Source organism: Bactrocera dorsalis, chromosome 4, assembly GCF_023373825.1.
Source record: "Bactrocera dorsalis isolate Fly_Bdor chromosome 4, ASM2337382v1, whole genome shotgun sequence".
Lineage (NCBI taxonomy): Eukaryota > Metazoa > Arthropoda > Insecta > Diptera > Tephritidae > Bactrocera > Bactrocera dorsalis.
The window spans coordinates 36,199,594-36,222,524 of NC_064306.1; positions in this window are offsets into that span (position 1 = coordinate 36,199,594).

Genomic DNA, 22,931 nt, shown 5'->3' on the forward strand with positions numbered 1-22,931 from the left:
ACCTGTCGGCTATATCCACGGTTGCTAAGTGTAGAATGACCTTAGTTGCCATCATTGGTGTTTACATCTTACACCTCTAATGTCAATGATAGCCGCTCGTTGGACATGTTCTAGCTATTCAGCGAGTGTGGCTAAGCGGCCTTCACCAGAAAAATACACCTTAGAACTTAAGGTTTCCTAGGGCCAAAGCACAGGATTTCTTGACAAACCAGACCGCTTCAGCTTAACTTCTCTACATTAGTAAGAGGTCACCAATGCCTTCCTCACACTTTCGTCGATATTGAGCTTCCATGACGACTTTATCTCAAGGATGAGTTCAAGTACTGCACCTTTCCGGTATTGTGAAATTTTCTACTTTCTTGTAAATAAACCCAGTTCAGATTTATTTGGATTGACAGCTGAACCACTGCTTCTCGCCAAGTTGTCTACCACATTAAGGTTTTCTTGGTATGTAGGATTTTTGCTTTAGCCAAGAGAGCAACATCAACTGCATAGGCTATCATCCGGCAGACTCGTCGATCAACAATCCGTCTTCAGCACTCACCATGTCTTCTTTCCTTTGACACTACTGAAGTCTGTGGTTCAGCCGTTCTGGCTTCCGCAGAACAACCCTATTGAAGTAATACCTCATTACACTTCAGACAGTGCAAAAGCTATACTGCAATACCAAATCAAAAGGCCATCAAATGCTCTTATGAACAACCTTATTTCTTTTGTTCGAGAATCGTTAATCGATCTCGACTTAAGTCTTAAAACTTCTCCGTCAGAATTCGAGTGTGCTATCCTCTTTTAAAAAAAAAATGTTTCTTCTTTACACCAATTTTAACCACACATTCGAGACAGTATCTCTTTAGACTTGCCAAAAATAATTCCTCACTGCCCCTTAATCTCCAAATATTATTCAAGAGTTGTGCCTTTATCCCACGGACTAAACATATGCGTGTAATTATTTTGTTGAGCGCCTATTTTTCACGCTGCTGTTGCCACATTTTACGCTTTTTTGATGTTTAAATTATGCTCGGTTGTCTTTTGCTCCCGCTTCATTTTTGGCTCAAGCCGTTGCAACACCAACAACAACAATATCATTAATAATAAAACTTTGCAACAATATGTTGCTGATTCAGCGACGCGACCGAGCAAGGCCACTCACTTACATTTGGCGATGTCCTTTTTGCGGTCCACTTGCACATTAAACTCGTTGAAAATGCAAAGTTTGGAGGCGTGTGTGGCTGGGTGTGTGTGGTTAGTTTATGTGTGCGTGCATTAATTATGAGTCAAACCCTTTTTCGTGCACAGCAAAGCAACAACTTGCCAATATGCTTGAGGTGAGCGACACTTTCAAACATACATGCAGTCAAAAGGTTCGAAATAGTGTGGATTTTCAACTGGTTGTCTTTTGGTTACTTGCGGACTAGTTTGCGCCTATTTCTTATATGTACGGCTTTTTACTGTTTTGTTTTTATGATATGTTATCTCATTGGTTAGACTATTAATATCAACAAAAAATTAATAAAATTTTGTATTTTTGTTGCGATTTGTTGTTGCTGTTTTTAATTTCTTTTCCTGGTAAAAAAGGTATTGAGCGATCAAAATCAAGTCCTTGTATGGAAAACTTTTTTTCTTGACTAGATATTTTAATCAAATTTAGCACGAAACATTTTTTAGATTAAATGTATAATTTCCGAAGAAATTATTCAGATCGAACAACTGTAGCATAAAGCTGCCATATAAACTGAGCATGCAAAATTAATTCTTTCTATGGAAAACTTTAGCATTTAACGAGATATCTTCATGAAATTTAACAGAAAGCATTTCTGCAAGTAATTGTATAATTTACGTAGAAATTGTTCAGATCGGACAACTATAGCATATAGCTGCCATACGAACTGAGCGAGCAAAATTAATTCTTTGTATGGAAAACTTTTTTATTTGACAAGATGTATTCACGAAATTAAGCACGAATCACTTTTCAAAGTAACTGTATAATTTCTGAGGAAATTGTTCAGATCGAACAAATATATCATATAGCTGCCATACAATCTGGGCGATCAAGATTAAGCCCTTGTATGGGAAACTTTTTTACTTGACGAGATATCTTCATGAAACTTAACAAAAAATATTTCTGCAAGTAATTGTATAATATCCGAAAAAATTGTTCAGATCGGACAACTACAGTATATAGCTGCCATACAACCTGAGTGATCAAAATCAATCACTTGTATGGAAAACTTTTTTATATGACAAAATATTTTCATGACACTTATTACCCATTGTCAGATCAGCTGGCATTATCACATAACCGCCATACAAACTGGTTTCATAAAATAAATTTGTATTCCTGCTTCATTTGCTGGGTTATTTTATCTCCTTCGCCCGCCACACGCACTCTTACACACCAATACACTCAACTCGACATGCTTTATTGTTGTTGCGGCTTAAGCGCCTTGTTGCTTCATACACAATGTGGCATAAATTATTAAACACGTTTTTGCTTGTTTAGCATACATATATTTAGCGATACAAGGTAATAAAGTTTACTTGGTCTCTTTCACGCCTCGGCACACTGCAGAACCTTTGTTTTATATTACATACTCTAAATATGTATGTATGTGTGTGTGCGCTTGAGTGTACTCAACTATTTAATATGCATGCGGTAACCCACAAAATTATGCCACAAAAATAATTTAAAAGTAATCATGCACACAACGAGGCCTCACACGCACAACGACACCAAAATCGCAAACACACATACAGCTGCAATATATGTATGTATGCCTAAACACACATACAAATTCATATATATACATATTTTATATATGATAAAGGTACGTACACTCCCCGCTCGCATTAGCATTCATTTCCGACACATGGCTTTTCACTTTGTCCCTCCCTTTGCCTTTTGATGTTTGCATGTGTGTGCGTGTGTGTTGGACTTTCGCCTGAACTTGTTTCCGCTTTGCCGACTTTACTTCACTTGATTTTGTTCGGCCTATAGCTGTGGGCAGTATGGACCATATTAATTTGTTTCAACTAATGATTAGCACAAAGAGCCCTTAAAGTAGGTCGTTAGAAAGCTCTAAGGTTATTTCACTCATATATGCACATACTTATACTCGTATATTTTTACACATGGTTTGTGTGAGTAGGTTTGTTTTGATGGATAATTTTGTATGTGCACATTTTTACACTCGAAAACATCTAGTTTTAATGAATTTTATAGAAATTATGTTGTTTTTTTTTATTTACACTAATCAATGCTTCAGTCTGATTTAAAAAAAAATCTTAAGAAACAATTTACAACATCATGAAACTATAAGTTGTCCCAAGCTCCAATAATACATTCAACGATTTAAAGAAAAAGCTACTGCCCTCTTATTAACAGTCAAGGTTTCACATTTAAACATACTTTAAGAACAAACCCGCTTCAGAAGTACGCAGTGTTGTTGGTGGAGATACGAGTATTACTGTCGGATGGTATGATGTGATGACTCCAGAATACCGATTTGAGAAAAGACATTCAAGGACTAATTAATTAGTATTTATAAATACATTCATTTCCCAAAGTTTCAATGTGGAACACCGAACCACAATAAACAAATTACAATTAAATTTATTTAATGGTAGGAATCGACAGCTAGTCTAGTGATATTCCTGTTCTGCCAAATTTGGGCTTACTCATGCTTAGGACAACGGATTTTAATGTGGACAGATATTTATATAGTCGCAGCCCAAAAACTAGCATTACTAATCACATTGGGTCACGATAATCTTGCGATGACTGGGGTTAAACTAAAACTACTGATATAAGTAATATAGCCTCATTGATTATTTATATTTTCCTTCGTACGTACGTCTTGTTCTCTATACCTTGACCGGCGCATCAAATGCGGTGCGTCCCCTAAGCAATCGGTTGCGAATATGTGTATGCCAGTTTTTGAAATAATGCTATCGAGATAATAAAATCTTGCAAGTACCAGTATTCATTCACTTCTTTCAGCGATGTACCCACGATCTGGAGCGCTTGCGCTCGTTGCCTCTGTTCTTATAACGTTAATTTTCAGACTGGTTACGACACAACCGACACCGCTGACCTTTTGAAGTGCTGCTGATACATATATCTGAATATTCATGTGACAGTATACAGCTGTCATCAACGCAGTTCAGATCTTCTAAGATGCCATTGAAACACCAGGACATACTTGGACCTCTGTTTACCGCGCAGACTTGTCGCAAATAAAACCGGTAATAAAACACAGCATTGTCTAACACCAGTGTCAACTTCAACGGTATTACACGGAGATATTTCGTGCTTGGCATTACAAGTCAGAGTACAACCCTTTTTTATGTAAGATAGTTTTTCCTGGCGTCGCTTTCATGTTATGCTCGAGCGAGTTTTGCAAATGTGAAGTAATCGAAAACTTGTCTCATGCAAGTTGCCCATCCACCTCTGTTTATGACCGTAACAAAGAAATTGAAAAAAAGATGCTTGAAATTAGTCGTGTTGGCATTAAGGAGATAGCAGAAGATCTATCATCTCCTAAGAATCGACTAAATATATTTTGGTTACTGTTTTGGGTGTATGTACCAAAAAACGGGAATCTTTTCTAAAAACTAGGTCGAGAATAAGCAACAAAAGAGACTCTTGACAACAATGCGACTCATAATTACATCGAAACAGTTCAACAATGTAGCCAATGGCGAACCAAAAATTAGGATATTGAAGACCATACCATATGGAGTTTAATTGGATTAATTCTGCTAATATTGGCTCAGTTACTTACTTGAAGGCGAAGCAAAGAAAAAAAGTTTTCTGAAAGGGATCTGGGTGAGATAGATTAACTTAAGGATATACAGTATCAGCAAGATCATGTGAAGGAGCCCGGAAAAATCACACACATGGTTTTTACTCATGCGGTCTCGAAAGGACCGCAAGCAGGTTTCTGGGCTAATGACATCTCAGAATTTTTTGGCATCAAAAGGACAAGATAAAGTATCAAAATTAGATATCAAGCCGCTATAAAGTTCGCAAAAAGCTTTGACGTTCTGTATTATGACTGGTGCGTTAGAATCTGTTATTTTTATCGATTGCCCATGATGTTTCATCGATTCGAAGTGTAGTTATTGTATTTTAAGTGCCAGTATGTTTGTCTTATCGGTGCGATGAGCTTCGAACAAAGAGCCCACATTAAATTTTGTTTTAAAATTAGTAAAACTTTTACCGAAACGTTTCAATTGATGAAACAAGTTTATGGTGATGACTGTCTACCCCGTAGCAGAGGCACGAGTGGTTTCGACGTTTTCAAAGTGGTCGTGAGGACATAAATGACGATCAAAATCCGTGATCACCGGAAATTCAATCAAAACTGTGAGTGAATTCATCAAAAATCAGCCAAAATCATGATTGAAATTCACGGAAATGGAATTGAACATCTCCAAAACATCGATTTATCGCATTTTTACCGAACATTTGGGCTTACGAAAGGTGTGTGCACGGTTTGTTCCGCACAAACTGACTGACGATCAAAAATTGCTCAGAATCCAACATTCGAAGGACACCTCTTGACCGACTATTTGACCAAAAAAACACATTTAACCATTAACCACTCCCCGTATTCACCTGATATGGCACCGTGCGACTTCTTCCATTTCGGAAAAAAGGATTTGCCCTTGAAAGGAAAGTGTTGTGCAGACGTAGAGGCCAAAAGGCCTGCTCCTGCATACTGGCGGCCATACCGGCCTACGAGCTAAAACACTTGTTCGACATGCTTTTGGGCAACACACTATTTGTCAATATGTATTTGAAATTAAAGCAAAGGATTGAAAGGAATTTCTTGTGAAGTGGTCTCTGTGTTTGGCAGCGGAAGTAAGATTTAATATAATTTCTTATAGATCGTCCAATAGTGGATGTTTCGGACAAAAACATCTACAAACGTTTTTGGATGAACATAAAAATAAGTTTATGACGGAGTTGGCTAAGCTTATAAAAATGTTAGATCAGTGGATGCCGTGCAAGTACAGTGTTGACAAGAAAATATGATAATCCTAATCTTCGTTTGTAGATAATCAGCAATAAATCAGCACCGTATGTATATAAATTGGGCTCCTTAGATAAAAAAATTTCATCTTAATGCCTACAATTAATCCTTTGCAGCATGTCAGTGAGTGAGTGCTGCAGTATGTGAGCAATTTATACAATGCACTTAAGGTTATGCGCACGGCCCGATAATAATACTTTTATTACACATCCACTTATTTAATTTAATTTTGTTGGTTTTTTCTTATATTTTTTGTAGTTTTATTGGGATTAAGGGGCAACAGCTCTAATCCAAGCTTGAGTCCAACTACTTAAGACAATAAATCGCTGCGGCTTTACGACGCCGTAGCCGGTAACTTTAAACACTATTAATATTAATGCAAACGAGGCTTAAGTGCGCGGCTCTCAGCAAGTGACACGCACAGCAACAATAACAAAAAAACAACAGCAACAGCAGACAAAATTAAAATAATAAAATAATAACATTAAAGTGAGACCAAATGACAAATTGTATTGTCATGTGTGGCACAACCGCGCGCCGATGCGGGCACTTAGTACATGCACTCGTCGAGGCAGTAAGGCAAAAAAACAAAAGCAGGAAGAAGAGCAAAAACAGCCACGAGCGCTACAAGCGATGTACACGAAGCCAAATTAAATGAAATAAAAAAATTTCAAAACAAAAAACATGAAAATGACCTGTGTGGGTGTGCATTAGAGTGTGGCGATTTTTGTGAAGCCAAAAGATGGTAAAATTGAGTAAGCGGAAAATGTTCTACGGTTCATTTTAAACTACTTTGATTAAGAGAGTATGGTTGTAAATCCATTATTGAGCGACATTTAAGGCGATGTTTAAAAAATATGTATAAGCGTTTTTATGGGAGATATGTTATATACATAGTTAATTGATCTGGCCGATTCTAACAAATGATCAATAAAATATCAAAAAAACTACGTATTTAATTTCATTGTGATAACTCAAAAACTGTTAAAAAAATTTGATGATCCCTAAAAAAACTTCGCATCAAAAATCGCATGGTTCAGTTTTAGACCCATAGTCTCTAGGGAAAACCCATAGTCTCTAAGGAAAACTTGGTCAGAATCATCCATAGAACACATTCCGCCTACGCGATTTTTCAATTTTTTTGGCACCCTACAAATCGACCCTCTCTAATGTGTGTTTATGACACGTCTAAGGCATACAAAAATATTAATGCACATGTAGTCGTAAACACACATACATATGTACATGTCAACTTGCCGGTGTGTTTTTGCGTAACGGACGCTGCTACGTGCTGGCGTTCTTACGTAGCGCGCACAGACGCGTGTCAGGTCCGTAAGACCGCCTCGCCTCTACTAATATTACTTGCTAAATAATGACGTTCATTGTCGTCGAGAGCAGCGGCAGCGAAATATTTGTCATGTTGATGGACGCGTGTCGTCTCGTTTGCCGAAAGCGTGCACAAAACAGCGAAAATTGAGCTGAAGACACAAAGTTGCGACATGGCTGCTTATCTATGTAACTGTGTATATGGATGTGTGAGTGCGCCTAAGCTACTCACAAACGTCTGTAGGTAGGAAGTTCTCTACATGAAAGTGAAAAAAAAACAAAAAATTCACTCGAAATACTCAGCGCTCGTTTGCCAAGCGGCAGACAGGCATGTTGCAAGCTCATGTGGCTGCAACAACGCACTGAACGCAGCGCAGCGCAGATAAATCATTTCATTCCGCACACACAATGCCGCTTAATTAGATAATGTCAACTGGAGCTTCCGCCCGAATTTTGCTTTGAGTGAGTGGTGGCTGGCTGGCTGTGGCAAGCACTGTACGCACAGGCATATATGTACATAATTCTATATATATGTTTTTGCAACGAATGAGCGACCTATGCCTTTATAAAAACACACGAAGTGCGCTTAGTTGTTGCGGTTGCCAGCATTTTGATGCTATCAATTAAATTTAAATCAGCGCTTCAAACAAAAGTGGTTTCAACGAGAGCGAATGGGTGAGTGAGCGCGCTCAAATGAAATATAAAATCAACATATGTGTCTATATGTATTTATATATATCTATAACTGTATATATTCGCATGTTTTTATGTGATTAATTATCGCGCCGTCTATTTCTATTCACTTTGTGCCCACAACGTTAAGCGCTTGGAAAATTGTTACTTATACGCCCTGCTGGCGCTTTCAAATAAGGACCCTAAAATAATGATAACTCTAAAAGCGCAAAATTGCATTAATCTCCAAATTGGATTACTAGGTTTATGAAAATATCCTGTCGGTCATACGTTTTTCTCAATTTGATTTAATAATAATGGCGGTGCCTGCACAAATTGCGCACGACAAAATAAATACTCGTTCGTTTATATGTTTATTCAAAATATGTAAATGTAAAATATGTATATATACTATTTGAGTGTGTCCATATCCTAATTTTTCGACATACAATTTATTGAATTTTGCTAACCTCACTTTGGTGCTGTTAATCAAAAATATATTAAAATATCACTATACCTTAATTGATAACTTTGCGAAGTGTAATTGAACAGCAAAGCAAATGAAATTGCAAATAAGTGTTAATTAAATTGCAATTCTGCCAAAATTGGTTAATCAATTTTTGTTAGCTGTTTTGAAAACCAAATATTTAAGTTTCTAATTTATCAAAGAAAAATTATTTACTTTATATAAATTGTATTTTAGAGTACATATAAAGTCATCAGCATACTTTTTAACTACTTTTGAAATTTCAATTTTAATTTTCATTAAATTTCCCACAAAATCTAGTAAACTAGATATTTTTGCAAGTAAAATAGTTAGAAGCGCGATTTTTTCTTCTCTATCTGAAAAAGAATACTATTAAATGGAGGAGTCTCTTACTAAAATTAAGAGCTCATACTTAGAGAGACCTTCTCAGAGGTGTATAAGGATCTATTTTTCTGACTATAAAGACATTTTTCTGACAAAAAAAAATTAATTTTTATGACCCACCCTAAGGTATATATACCAAAATTTTACATTTATTTATTTTTATTGTCTGAAAACAGTTAAGTTCGAGCTGAACTATAGTAGGGGGTGCTTTAGTTTTGTCCAATACTGTACATCTGCGTACATACATATATACCATAAATAATCAGAATGACAAGATCAGTGGGATTCAAGTATCTGTATGTACGTCCGTCAAAGTAAACTATAATTTGAGTAAAAGTTAAGACATCTTAATTAGTTTAGGTTAGGTTATAGTTGCCAGCTGCACGCCATACATATTGAGTTACAATATTCGTTGACAAGCGGACGTCAATGCTTCTTACAAACTTTATAACCGGCTTATTATCTAATTTAAATACTACATCTAGTCCCTTGAACTACGAAGCTTCTAGATATTTAAGACGAGTAATAGATAGTACTGAGTAAAAACATGGCAGCTGTTCCAGCATCTCTCTCATGTCTACTTTCCTGAATTTTCGGTATATATCGTTGTTACTAATGCTCATCCGGCTCACAAGTGATGACAACATTCGTTGCATTTTTACGTGTGTACTTGCCGACGACGGGTTTACCACACGGTGCTTAGAAGCAAAATACTCAAAACAATGCATTGATCAGCGCCCAAATGATACACGATATTTTTGCAAGTATTTTTTGATTTCAATTGGTCAGGTAGAAGAAATACCTTTTCCACCTTGGCAGGTTCGAGGCCGACCTAAAACCTCTGCCGTGCTGTTAGTCCGGCAGGCGGCTACAGTACGACTCCACACTGAACTAAATTTTCAATTTCACCTTCACTTAATTTTAGACCACAGTCACCAATAAAATCCCCAAAAAGCCAAACCAAATGAGCAGATTTGAGCGAGATCCAAATTCAATTACTATTGACATTTGTTGAACTTAAAATGCCTCTTCATCAGAAGGAATCTCATTCATATCAATTCAAGCTGAGTATTATAGCACTATTCCTGAAAATACTCTGATGATTCGAGGCAAGCCAAATAAACGACATAGTGCATATTGAATTTTAGTATGCTCTTACGACAGACATACCTTACAGCGGGCAAATTCTACCCTCGCTTGCTGGAGACTCATGAGTTGTGATCCGTAATTTATCCATCACCCGTCCACCATGATTTTCGAAACCGTGTGATTAAAAAACATTCGTGTTTTTATTCGGGTATCTTGCACAGGATTTCGACAATTTCGCCCGGATTCGTCTGTTAACGACTTGCATATTTTCATTATTGATTCGATAACCAAATGGATAACACTTTTGTCAATCTCTTCAGCTCTTTTGTATACTAGAATTATTTAGTGAACTTGAACCCAGTATATAGTATATGTAATCGCTTTCGCCAACCGTTACAGCTATTCATCTACTGCCTTCCTGCTTTTAATAATCTTCTAATGCGATATGATACTGCCTTAATTGTCGCCAGGCTATCGACGTATGTATATATTTATCTTCTTTATGCCCTTTCCCAATGTTTTTAGCCCTCTTAAGCCGCTTTCTTGACCGTAAAGATTTCCGCCTGGAAGACACTGCAGTATTCTGCAAATTTGAATGGTCGCCTGAAATCCAGCTCCAAGCTCGCACTCCATTAGCCATTTTTGGACCCTCCGTGTAGATGTTGTAAGTTTCGCTGGTGGGTCGCATGGCCATCCACTTTCTTATATTGTGTCTTGAACACTTCTCTTCAAATGAAGTGAGAGGGTATGTGATTATGTTATTAATCGTCTATGCCCGAAGGTCCATGTAGAAATTCACCCAAGGCCACAAACATTGAAGCTACTTTTGATACAGAGCTTTCCGACGTTCATTGTTTGTAGATAGAAAATAATTGAAGCTTTGCACTGCGAGCTATTATATATTGTGCCCTCTCCTATATCACGGATGGCCACAAAGGTTCAGCACTTTTCAGAAGCTTGCTGGGTGCAACTGAGGTCATGAGATCCCTATCCACGTAAATGGAACCTAGGGCCATGAGCCTGCTTCAAAAAATTGCTGTACAATCTAAAATCAGGTATTGCGAAGTTTCCTTTTCCATGCCTATCATCCTGAACGCTGCCGCAGAGCAGGCTAGTCCTTCGGCCAGCTCATTGCCGTCAAACTGATAGTCGGTTCAGCCTTCCGAAACACTCATTCACTAAAATCGATTGGTGGTATGTTAAGTAAGCTTTCTAGTGCAGCACCAACACTCTGTAAAGCAAGATGTCGAACGTTGTGTACCACCAATGTATAGGCCAGGTAAGAGATCTTCTCTGGTGTAATTTTCACGTTACCGACAAAAATTCGGTGAGGTGATTATCATATGTTTACTTATGAGGGCATCGATGGGATAATAATAACACAGGGTAGGTGCCTACATATTTTTTACGAAATATTCGTTTCCAATGACCTAACTTTTCTTAAATATTTATATACAGCCGCCGCGTTTTAATCCCTACGGATCTGATAAACTCTACAGCTTTTAACGAACTGCTTAATCAAAAACAAATAATGTCTCTTAAATATTCATTAACTCTTGTTGCATAACGGCAAACAGCAGCTAATTTTTCATCAAGCAACTCGGTCATAAACTAAACTTCTCGATAAATTCATATTAGCAATGCAAAGCCAATGGATAACAGTGCATTAACTCACATAATCAATTAATACTAAATGCTCCACCATGTCACAAAGTAATATGAAATATTAGCTGCTAAATAACTGTGCCATAGCCAACATATTGATGTAGCAAATCCACAAGAAAATTATGATAAATACGAAAGTCATCAATGATTATACAGTTCAATGCATATTTAATATGCCCGAGTAAATTTTAAGTTTAACGGTAATGCCAGCAAATGAAAGGATTAACTCGGATTGATTACAATTGCAAATATGCATATACACATAGACATATGTAACTGTATATACATACATACGTGCATGCATAATGCAATAAGCTGACAACATGTGAAATTGCATATAAAATTGTGGAGACTAGCGTTTTTGCTGCACATACCTCAGCCAAGGCATAAATATTTAATAGAAAACCAAAATAAAGTCATTAAAATAATACTCACACAGGTTTACATAAATATATATATCTAAATGTATACGTATTGGAGTAATATAATTGTGTATATTTAAAGCCTTGTCTGCCTTTTGCCATTGATTATGTTGATTATTATTTAGTTGCCTGCAGCTGGTTGTGGCACACAAATACATACGCAGATTGATCAACAGCCACTTACTTACTTGGAAGCGCATTTAGTATTAATTTACAATCAAATAATTTATCTGTTTATAGATTTAATAAGAAATTATAATTATATCCACCTCAAATATTTATCTAAGAATATTACATTGCTTTTGTGGCATATTTCCAATTCCTCAGAAGAGTGTTTTCAGTGTGAGAGAACCACAAAGGACTTTTACTTCTAATGTAAATTGTTTACCCATATGTAGGGTTCTAAGCCGGCTTAATCGACTTTTTTTAGAAACTTATAGGTTGGGCTTGGATGGTGCCAAGCATAGAACAGCTTCGGTCCTTAACGATTCTAGATGGAATGTCGATATATAGTTCATGAGAAGTTGTCATCTTTGGTGATACCTGCGGTTGACGCGAATTGCAACAAACTATGTGACCTCACTAATGATACACCCAACCGTTGGGCCTCAAATCTTTGCCAAAGTAGAAGAACTGCACAAGAAATGTTCCATTGTTTCTCTGGTGCTTTGCTCTTAACATTTTCTATTGTCATCCTGATTTGTTGGCACCAGACTGTGACCAATGAATATTCCCATAACGTTTCTAGAGTCTCTTCTGTCAAAAGTGAACAGGAATTTTGAAAACACATCATTTGGTAAATATCGATTTTTCCAATAGGGATTATATGATTTCCAAGTGTCGTTTCGACCACTTTTAATATGTCATGATTTGTAAATTTGTTTCATTGTATTCAGTAATGTTTATAATTCCATTGTGCAGAGTTATACGAAATAAACAACGCTTACAAATTATTCAATTATGTTATCAAAATAAACGTTCTACAATTGCCACTTTTCGTGCGCTTTTGCCGTTTTATGGTCGTAAAAATCGTACACCTATGCTCGTCGTTCTTTTCGCTGTTTGGCGCAAATTGGAAATTCCCAGTGTAGTCAGGTCCTTTTCAACCACGAAGGGGATATTTTCCACTTCCAACGCGCAAATGACCATAAATCTTCCTCAAACCTTTTCTTTCGAACACTCAGGCCGATTCATAAGATGATGTCCATGCCTGTGCAGGACGGGGATGATGAGTGACTTGTAGAAATTGGTCTTCATTCGTCGAAAGCGGACTTTATTTTCAATTGCCTCAGTCCAAAGTAGCACCCAAGAATTATTCTGCGTTAATTGCGAGGCTGACATTGTTGTATTAGTTAATGCTGGTTCCAGGAGACACGAAAATATCTACGATTTTGAAGTTGTGACCGTCAACAGTGACGGGGGAGCCAAATCCCGACTGTTTGTTTGACGACTCGTTCACTACCCATTGCTTCGCTTCCTTATCAAGTTTGGAGAAAGTACAACTAATTGCGTACGCCTGTACAATTTTGTGGAATATTATTTCTTCTCTATTTATCTCTGCAGCTCGAATTATTTTCTCCAGCAGTAGGGAGAAGATATTGCCTGAAACCTCGTTTGTTAGCTCGAGCTCGAGCTTTTGGTATTGCTCAACGTCAGTTTTCACAATCGTATTGCTTGTAGTTTTGCGGGGATACCAAATTCAGACATAGCTACCTAGCTACTTTTTGTGCTGTCAAAAGCAGATTTGAAATCGACGAAGAGGTGCTGCGTGTCGATTATTTTTTACAGGTCTTTTCCAAGATTTGACACATGGTGAATATATGCACAGTTGTTGATTTTCCAGGCTTGAAGCCATGCTGATAAGATCAGTTTGTTGACAGTGGACTTAAATCTTTTACACAGTACGGTCAATAGAACATTCTCCCTTTTCGTGGATTGGGCAGAACACGCTTAAATTCCAATCCTCAGGCATGCTTTTGTCTGATCATATCTTGTAAAGAAGCTAATGCATGCACCTTGCAGATCGTCGCCGTCATAGTTGAATAGTTCGGCGGTAATCCATCAGCCCCCGCCACTTTGTTGTTCTTCAGGCGAGTAATTGCTGTTCGAGCCTCGTCATAGTCGAGCAACGGAAGATCTATTCCATCGTCAAATTTACTCGGATATCTGCACAAAAATATTTTTTGATTTCTTCAATTTCGCTCTTAATTTCGAAAACATCAAGAGAAGAAATTTCAACAATGTTCGAAATGCTAGCAAAATTGTCAGCTTATTTATGTTGTGCATGGAAGCAGAATTCACATAATGACACCGAATATGCAATTAAATGCGTTTAGAGTAATAAACTTTGCGTTAATTGAACAAAACAGACACAACTATGCAGGGAATACTGTAGAAGTATTTACACGTGAATGCCAGGCATTTCCACAAACGTGATACGGCGCACTTATATAAGGCAACATAATAAATTCTAAGGATATTTGTATGTAGCAATTAGAAAACCGGCTCATGTGAGTTCAGCATTGCCAACTGTTATAACAATGCATTAATTGCACAAAATGCAAATGCTATCAAAACAACAACAACATATAGACTTTTGTATAGACAGCGATGGCAAAGCATTCATTCAAGTATAATTGCAGCCGAGATATCCTTATAATAGAACTTGCAACATAAAGGATACCAAGAACAATGCAGCAACTCAGTGCTTGTTATCGCATGCAGTGGACTACAAAAACTCTCAGCCGCTGATGTCGGCAACAATAAGCCATGGTATACTTAATCATACTTGACCACACAAATAAACAATTAAGCGAGACAAATGTTACGAGATGATACTTAAGCAGCATTTCGCAACATTAATTTACGTAAGAAAAGCAAATATACCGAAGTGCTTAGACACTGACATATGTATGTAACTAATACAAAGGTATGCAAGTGAAGTTGTAGAGTAAAATAGCCAGTAGGAAAGGCGGCATTTGCGGCATTGATGGTAGCTGTTTTGTGAAAAAATTTTGAAATGGCTTCGATAGAAAGCGTTTGAGAGGACTTATAGTTAAAACAAAAATATATTTGGGAAAGAGTTGCCACCTGTTTAAAATTTAAATACATAATTCATTAAAAAGAATTTAATTCTAAGGTTTTTAATGAATTAGGTAAACAATCTCTTGTTGTTTTTTTAACAAAATTTAAACAGCTGGCAACTCGTCCCTAAATATGTATTTATTTTAACTGCAAGTCTTCTTAAACGCCTTTTATCTGATAACAATCTTACAATAATTAGCCGCTATTATTAAAACTATTATCTAAAAACTGTTTGAATAAGTGGCAACATCAACAAAATATTTTCAAAACATAAAATGTTTTAAAACTTATCAATTTTATATTCATTTTCTACTAATCACTATAACTTATAACTAAATTCTAACTTTAGAATTTCAATTATGTGGCAACCCTCTCAAAAATAAAAATAAAGTTAAAAAAATTACATACAATTTTAATTCTATATTACTTTAAATATTAATTTAAGTAGTATTTTATAAGTTTGTTTGAAAATAAAATTTTAACCAGATGGTAGCATCCGTCAGCAAATGTAGTTTATATTTTTTACTTCAATGCTTCTGATATTTAAGCCCATAAAACAATAATGATCTTATCTCAAATATACCGAATTAAAACTATTTAAGTAAACGGCAAAGTCCACGTGCGATCTCTCTAGATCAGCCATCTAGCTTAACCTAACGGCAAGCCTCGCACAAAAATAATGTCATATATATTAATTTATCATAGTTTATCGATTAGAGCCTATTTTCGAATTAGTTCCTTTTTGCTTTTTGCATTTTTAATGTAAAATTTATAACAAGGTGGCAACCTTCCTCTAAAAATGTTTAATTATTAACTTCCTTGAACATTCTTTTTAAGTAAAATTCCATGCCAAGTTACTTTTCTGGTTAAAAACTTAAAAAAAAGTGGCAACTCTTAAAAAAAATATTGCAGAAAAAAATTTTTAAACCGCTTATTTTGCTGACCACGGCTTAGTGTTCTCTTCAGTGTGGGTTTAACTTGCCAATTTTTTGTTGTGTCAAAAATGTTTTAAACAAGTGTCAAAATTTTTAAACAGGTGGCAACCTTCGTATCAAAATGCCTAACTTTTAACATCCGTAAAACTTCTTCTTAAGTTAAATCCCATACCAACTTACACTTTGTGTAAAAAAAAGTGGCAACTCTTCGAAAAACTGCACAACTAAAATTTTCTTCATCAATTATTTTGGGGACCATGCCTTAGAGTCTGCTTCAACGTGGGTTTGCCAACTTATCGTTTTTGATTAAAATATTTTAAACAAATGGCAACTCTTGAACAAAAACGGCAACTAAATATCACAATTTTCTAAATCATTTATTTATGGGCATATCTTAATGTCACGTTTGTCATTTTAATTTTAAAATTATATTCAAACAGGTGGCAACCCTGTCCAAAAGTTTGTTTAACTGTCATTCTTTTCAAATCTTCAAGATTAAAAAAATTTTAAAAAGTTTTTCAAGCCTTTGATTACAATTGGCAACTCTTCAAATTTTAAAAACGTTAAAAAATGTGTAAATATCTTATTATGCCGACTACATTTTAATATATCATTTGCAATTTTAATTTTGAAAATAAATTTTAAACATATGGCAACCTTGTTTACGAAAAATTTCCATTATGAGCTCTCTCAGTTTCTTGAGTGTGCACTACTCGCATTTTAATAACTTTTTTTCTATTTAATGGAGGAAAATGTTCAAAAAGGTGGCAACCTGTTAACTTTTTGGTCTAAACTATTAGCTACTTAATCTAGAAGAGGTCCAAGTTGATTCATACTATAACTATGTATATAGCACAAGCAGTCTGATCTAATGTTGTGAAAAATCTGGCATCACTGTTTTACTGACCCTGCCTTATACTCGTATGTGATGTGTTCCTTCCATGTCAAAACAAGCAACAAAACGGAACGTTTCCTATTGGGTTCACACACGTGTCACATTTCATAAGTACACGTTTTGATGAAGCTGGCAAATATTTAGAAAGTGTAAAATCACTGTGTGAAAACGATACAACGGTACAATGGGAAAATACTTGAAAGACATAGTAAGATTTAATTCTTGTGAATATATTACATATGCTTCAGTATAATTATAAAAGCATATTTACATAATTGGCACTGTGTCGGATTGTAGCCACAAGATAATTGCTTGAAACACATGTTATAACTTTGTATGTGTTTGTGTGTGTAAGCAGAGTTATTTTATGCAACAATTATACGCCGTTTTGTCAAATGAAGAAGTTGACTAAACTGGAAGATGTAACAAAAAAATAAGTACAAAATGGTTTGAGCGAAGACGGAAAATGTTGAGAATATTTATTTAAATTATTAATATTGCAGTCAATTATTAAATATGGCTTTTACTCAAAATAATTGTGTACGATAACATAACATATAATATTAAATGGAAATATACACTACACTCTCTAAGAAACAATTCATTTTGATTGATAAAGGAGTTTTGATTGTTAAGGACTAAGAAACTACTCTCTATTTTCTAATTGTGTCCAGTTATTTCTCTCTCATGGATTTTCATTAAAATAATGTCGTCTTAACTTGTTTATTTGTATTGCTATTGAAAAATCTTGATTTTATGTGATATCGCTTCAAAGAGATAGAGAGATTAAGAAAATATATGCACAGAGTAGTTAACGTTCGAGAAAAAACGTCATTCAAGATTTCTGAATGCTCGCTCCAAATTGTACGATTTAATTTACTTCCATTGCAGCAATGATAAAGAATTTTAGCATTGAGTAAAGCAAGTTGAGTTTAATAAGCTACTGAGAGCTTCGAGATATAGCGACCATCCAATCTTTATAAAATGCCTCGAAACATTTAGCCATTGCCCAGATTTGGTCCATAGCGATGCTAGATGGCATGTCGTTACGAATGCTGCATTGTTCCCAAGTGCTTTGCTCTTCACATTTCCAGCAGTCAACTTGATTTGTCGCCACTAGAATGTGACTAGTGAGTATTCCATATAAAATTGTTCTCACTCGCGAACTGAAGCCATTGAATCACTGCAAATGTTGTGAACAACTTGAAAATAATAAGGATTTTTTTAAGAAAATCATCTTCTCCGATGAGGCTCACTTTCATCTGAGTGGTGCGGTAAATAAACAAAACTGTCGATTCTGGTGCGAAGAAAATCCACAAATTATTCATGAACAACCATTACATTCACCTAAATTGACAGTTTGGTGTGGTTTATAGGCTGATGATATCATCGGTCCGTACTTCTTTCGAAATGAAGCTGGTGACACCATTACTGTCAAAGGAGAGCGATATATGTACATATGTAGATTGTTGATAAAAAACTTTTTATGACCGCAACTGGAAGAAGTGGATCTCGACAACATCTGGTTCCAACAAGATGGACCTACGTGCCACACAGCACGTCCAACAATCGAATTTTTGCGAGGAAAGTTTGCAGATTCGATTATTTCAAGAAATTGTGCCCTTGAATGGCCTCCAAGAAGTTCTGATTTAACACCATTAGACCACCAGTCTTCTTGATATTTGAAGTCGTTGAAATTTTGGCTCAAAATCAATTAATTTCGATTGATATAAAATATTTTTGATCCTAACAATTTTATTAAACAACAAATTTTGAAATAGGTGGCAATCCTGGTAATTGATATTTTGACTATTCCTATTTAAACTACATTAATTTTATGGCAAATTGTGTATTATTTAATCTATCCTTTCTGTTTTATGAAATTGAAATTCTGAAGAAGGTGGCAACTCTATTCTAAAATTTGTTGCAGCTTTCGAAATTTGTTTAATTAAATTTCTCTTATTTTCGATAACTCGATATCAATTTTATTGGACAACAATATGCAAATAGGTGGCAAGACTGCTAGTTGATTTTATGCAAATGAATCCCTGAGCAAAATTGTCTTGATGTTTTATTTCATAACATATTGTTTATTCTCTAATTTTATTGAACTAAATTTTAATAACATGTGGCAACTTTATTTTAAAGTATATTTATGCTTTAAATATATTTTCAATTGAATTTTTATTTGCAATAACTCGTTAACAGTTTTATTGAACTAAAATTCCTAAAAAGGTGGCAACTGTGTTAGTTGATATTTTGAAAATCTACCCTTAAATTGCATTTCTTTGATGGCGCATTACCGTATATTATATTTTATATATCCTTTAAACTTTATTAAACCAAAATTTTCAAATAGGTGGCAACTCTTGTGTAAAATATATACGACTGCCAGCTTTCAAAATCCTTTTATTAATTTTTTTCTGATTTGCAATAATTCATTAGCAATTTTATTAAACTAAAATTCTGAAATAGGTGGCAACACTGCTTGATGGTATCATGAAAATCAATGTTTAAACTTATAATTTGATTTGGATGGACCATTTTATTACAATAATAATAATATATTCTTCTCTCAATTCAATTGAATTAAAACTTCCAAATAGGTGGCAACTCTATTTTAAAGTACATATCTGCTTTCAAAATATTTTTGAATGCATTTTTTATTTGCAATAACTCGTTATCGGTTTTATTTTACTAACATTTTCAAAGAGGTGGCAACTCTGGTGCAAAATATATTCGACTGCCAGCATTCAAAATCTTTTTATTATATTTTTTCTTATTTGCAATAACTCGTTATCGGTTTTATTGAACTAAAAATTTCAAATAGGTGGCAACCTTAACACAATCAATACTAATATGCATTTTAAATCAGAATTTTTATTCTCTTTCGACATTAAGCAAGAAGAAAATAAATTAATTATAATTTGCAGCAAGAAATATTCCGCAAAGCAACGGTAAATTGAATAATAAGTGCACAAACCACAAGCAATTCAAGTTCACAAATAAGGCCGGCTGTCATTTCGTTCATGCCTGCCATTGTAAAACAATTGCACTTTTGCGAATGTATTGTCAGCGTACTACCGTTATTTGTTGTTTGCCATTGCCCTGCGCTGACATGTAGTTGTCATTGTTTCGTCTCGCCTTGTCTGCGGGCAACAAATTATCATCAACAATGTCGTCACCAGCTCCTCAATGTCATTATGCACATCCGTCCGTCTGTCTGTCCACTTGTCATTGTCAACGCAGACGCGTTGCGCGTTGCGCGCTTTTAGGCTAACAACCCAGTCAAATGGGCATACACACACATATGTATGTAATACATACTTATCTACAAACACACAGCAACAGCTCGCTGTTTGAATGCCCGTTTTGTTTATAATTTAGTTGCAGACAAGTGGCAACTACACACACACTTACACACGTACGAATGTGAGCGCATATGACGGCAAGAAACAATGCCTTGCCACATGCGCAAACAAAGCCAAGCAATTACAGACACATTTGATAATGTTTAGTGAAGTTCAAATGCTGCTACACACATATACACACTTATGTGTGTGTGCGCTTCATGAGTGAGCGTTGCTGATTTGCATAACTGCAGCCTTTGCCGGTGCTAGCTCAGCTCTTCAGAGAGCGTTGACTTGCTGCACGAATTGCCGGCAGCGCTTTGGGGACTTCAAAAGAACTCTGGCAGTGCTTGTTGTTGTTTTTGTTGCTGCAACAATGAATCGTATAAATTATAACCATGACAATGACAACGCCGAGGAGCAGAATTTAATTTAATGTGAATACAATTAATTGAGAACCCTCAGCGCAGCTCTGAGTGGACTTGGCAAAGCACACAAGTTTTCACTATTTCAATTTTAGTCGGTCCACATGGAATACATTGGGCAGCATTCATTGTTTCATTTCGACTTGAATGCCTCTCTAGTTGCCCTGTGACACTGTGTGTATGTGTTTGTGTGTGTTGTGGCAAAGTGATGTGGACAGTTGCTAACTTTCAGAGCTTTGAGTGAATTCGCTGCGGAGTAACGAAGTGACACTTAATTTGCTCGTTGGTCATGGACTTCTTGCACTTTTGCATTATTAAATGAGCTGGAGTTTGTTGAAAGCTTTACAGTAATCAAGTTTGCGTATATGAATGAATTGAATATAAAGCCATCAAGATTTACTTTCCTAATACTTTATAAAAAAGCAACTTTAACAATAAATTTTAACACAACAGTTATGATAATGTGAAACAATTCATTCGCAATCAGTGACTTAATAGATTAAAATTTATGGGATTTCAAGCGTCAAACGTTCAACTTGAGAGGCGAAGTATATACAGACAAACTTAGCTTATTATCCTAATAATATTTATATGTATAATACATTAGGGTGGCCAAGGTGGACCAAGGCATGTAAAACTTTTCCATAGAAAATACACTACAATCGTGACTTTTTATCTTTAAATTCCTACAGATCAGAGGTATTTTATGGCATCGAATGCATATTTCTCAGAATTGTTCACTCTACAAAAGTGCCAATGCAACAAAGTCGTAACTCACACCGGCGAGGTAGTACGGGGCTCTAAATCCGATTTTTCCATGAAATTCGCATTTTTTTGTATATATCTCGTAAATGACAAGAGCTATAGAAAAAATGTTCATCACAAACTTGTAGGAAATTTTATTTGCTACAAAAAAAGTCCAAGGTCAAAATCGCTATCATTAATACTTCTCGAGATATTCGCCTTTTTAAGTAAGGCTGTATGGAATTTTCATACATTTTTTATTACATACCATCTATGAAAATTCTATAAAGCCTTATTTAAAAAGGCGAATATGCATTAATTTTCAATTCATTACGAGAGGAGTATTAGAGTTAGAGTCCTTGGTGCTTTAAAATCGACGATTAATAATCAGGCACCCTTGGAATCCTTACTGACATCGTTGGAATATCGGAAGAATAAAATAAAACCTTTTGAAAAATCATTTGAGCCCAAGAAAAGTGAAAGCAAGATTGGTTCCAAAACCAACTTAACTTTTATTAAACAATGCTTTCCGATTTACTGGCTATAAGTCTTGGATCTATGCTTACGACCCGGAAACAAACGATCAATCGGCAAAATATCGCGACAAAGGTCAGCCGAAACGGAAAAACGACGCCAAAGCAAGTCGAAAAACAAGGTAATGTTGACAGTTTCCATCGATTTTTGAGCTGTGGTGTACCTGCAAATATTTGAGTACTATTATGCGCTGTTTCCACAAGCCCATTCGCAAAAACAGACCGGAATTGTGGACCGACAACTCTTAGGTTTTACACCACAATCATGCACCGACGAATATTGAATTGATTCTTCGTAAGTTTTCGCTAAATTTTCAACCAATATCGAGCCGCAACCTCGGCATTTCCGTATTCGTCTAACTTAGCTCTGTGTGACTTCAGAAAATTCAAAGGATCACTCTGGAGAAAAAGATTTGAGTCAGCTTTAAACGTAAATCGCTACGCGCAATGAAGGCTAATCTGGAAATTGGCCTTAACAACTGTTTCGAGGATTGAAAGATTCGTTGGCACAAGTGTATTGGGGCATAGGAGGATTACTGTGAGGGGCACGACATAATTACTGAAGAATATATTAGGAATTTTTAAATTATGAACAAAGTCTTATAATTTTGTGCTCACAGTTGTATAAGGTATGAGATCGACCACAGGAGCGCCAATTATATCCATTTTGTGCCCTTGACACATTTTGGTGTGGAAAATAAAAAAATATATATAATTATTATTATTATCGATTTATTCCAAATATTGTCGGATCTTTACGAAAGAACCAAGAAAATAGGAAAATTAAGTCTTGAAGAAACTGCTGACTGGTGTAAACAATTGTTTTATGATGGTTACACTACTCAACTAATTTGAAAGTAATATTTGCAACTGGTGTACTTAGTG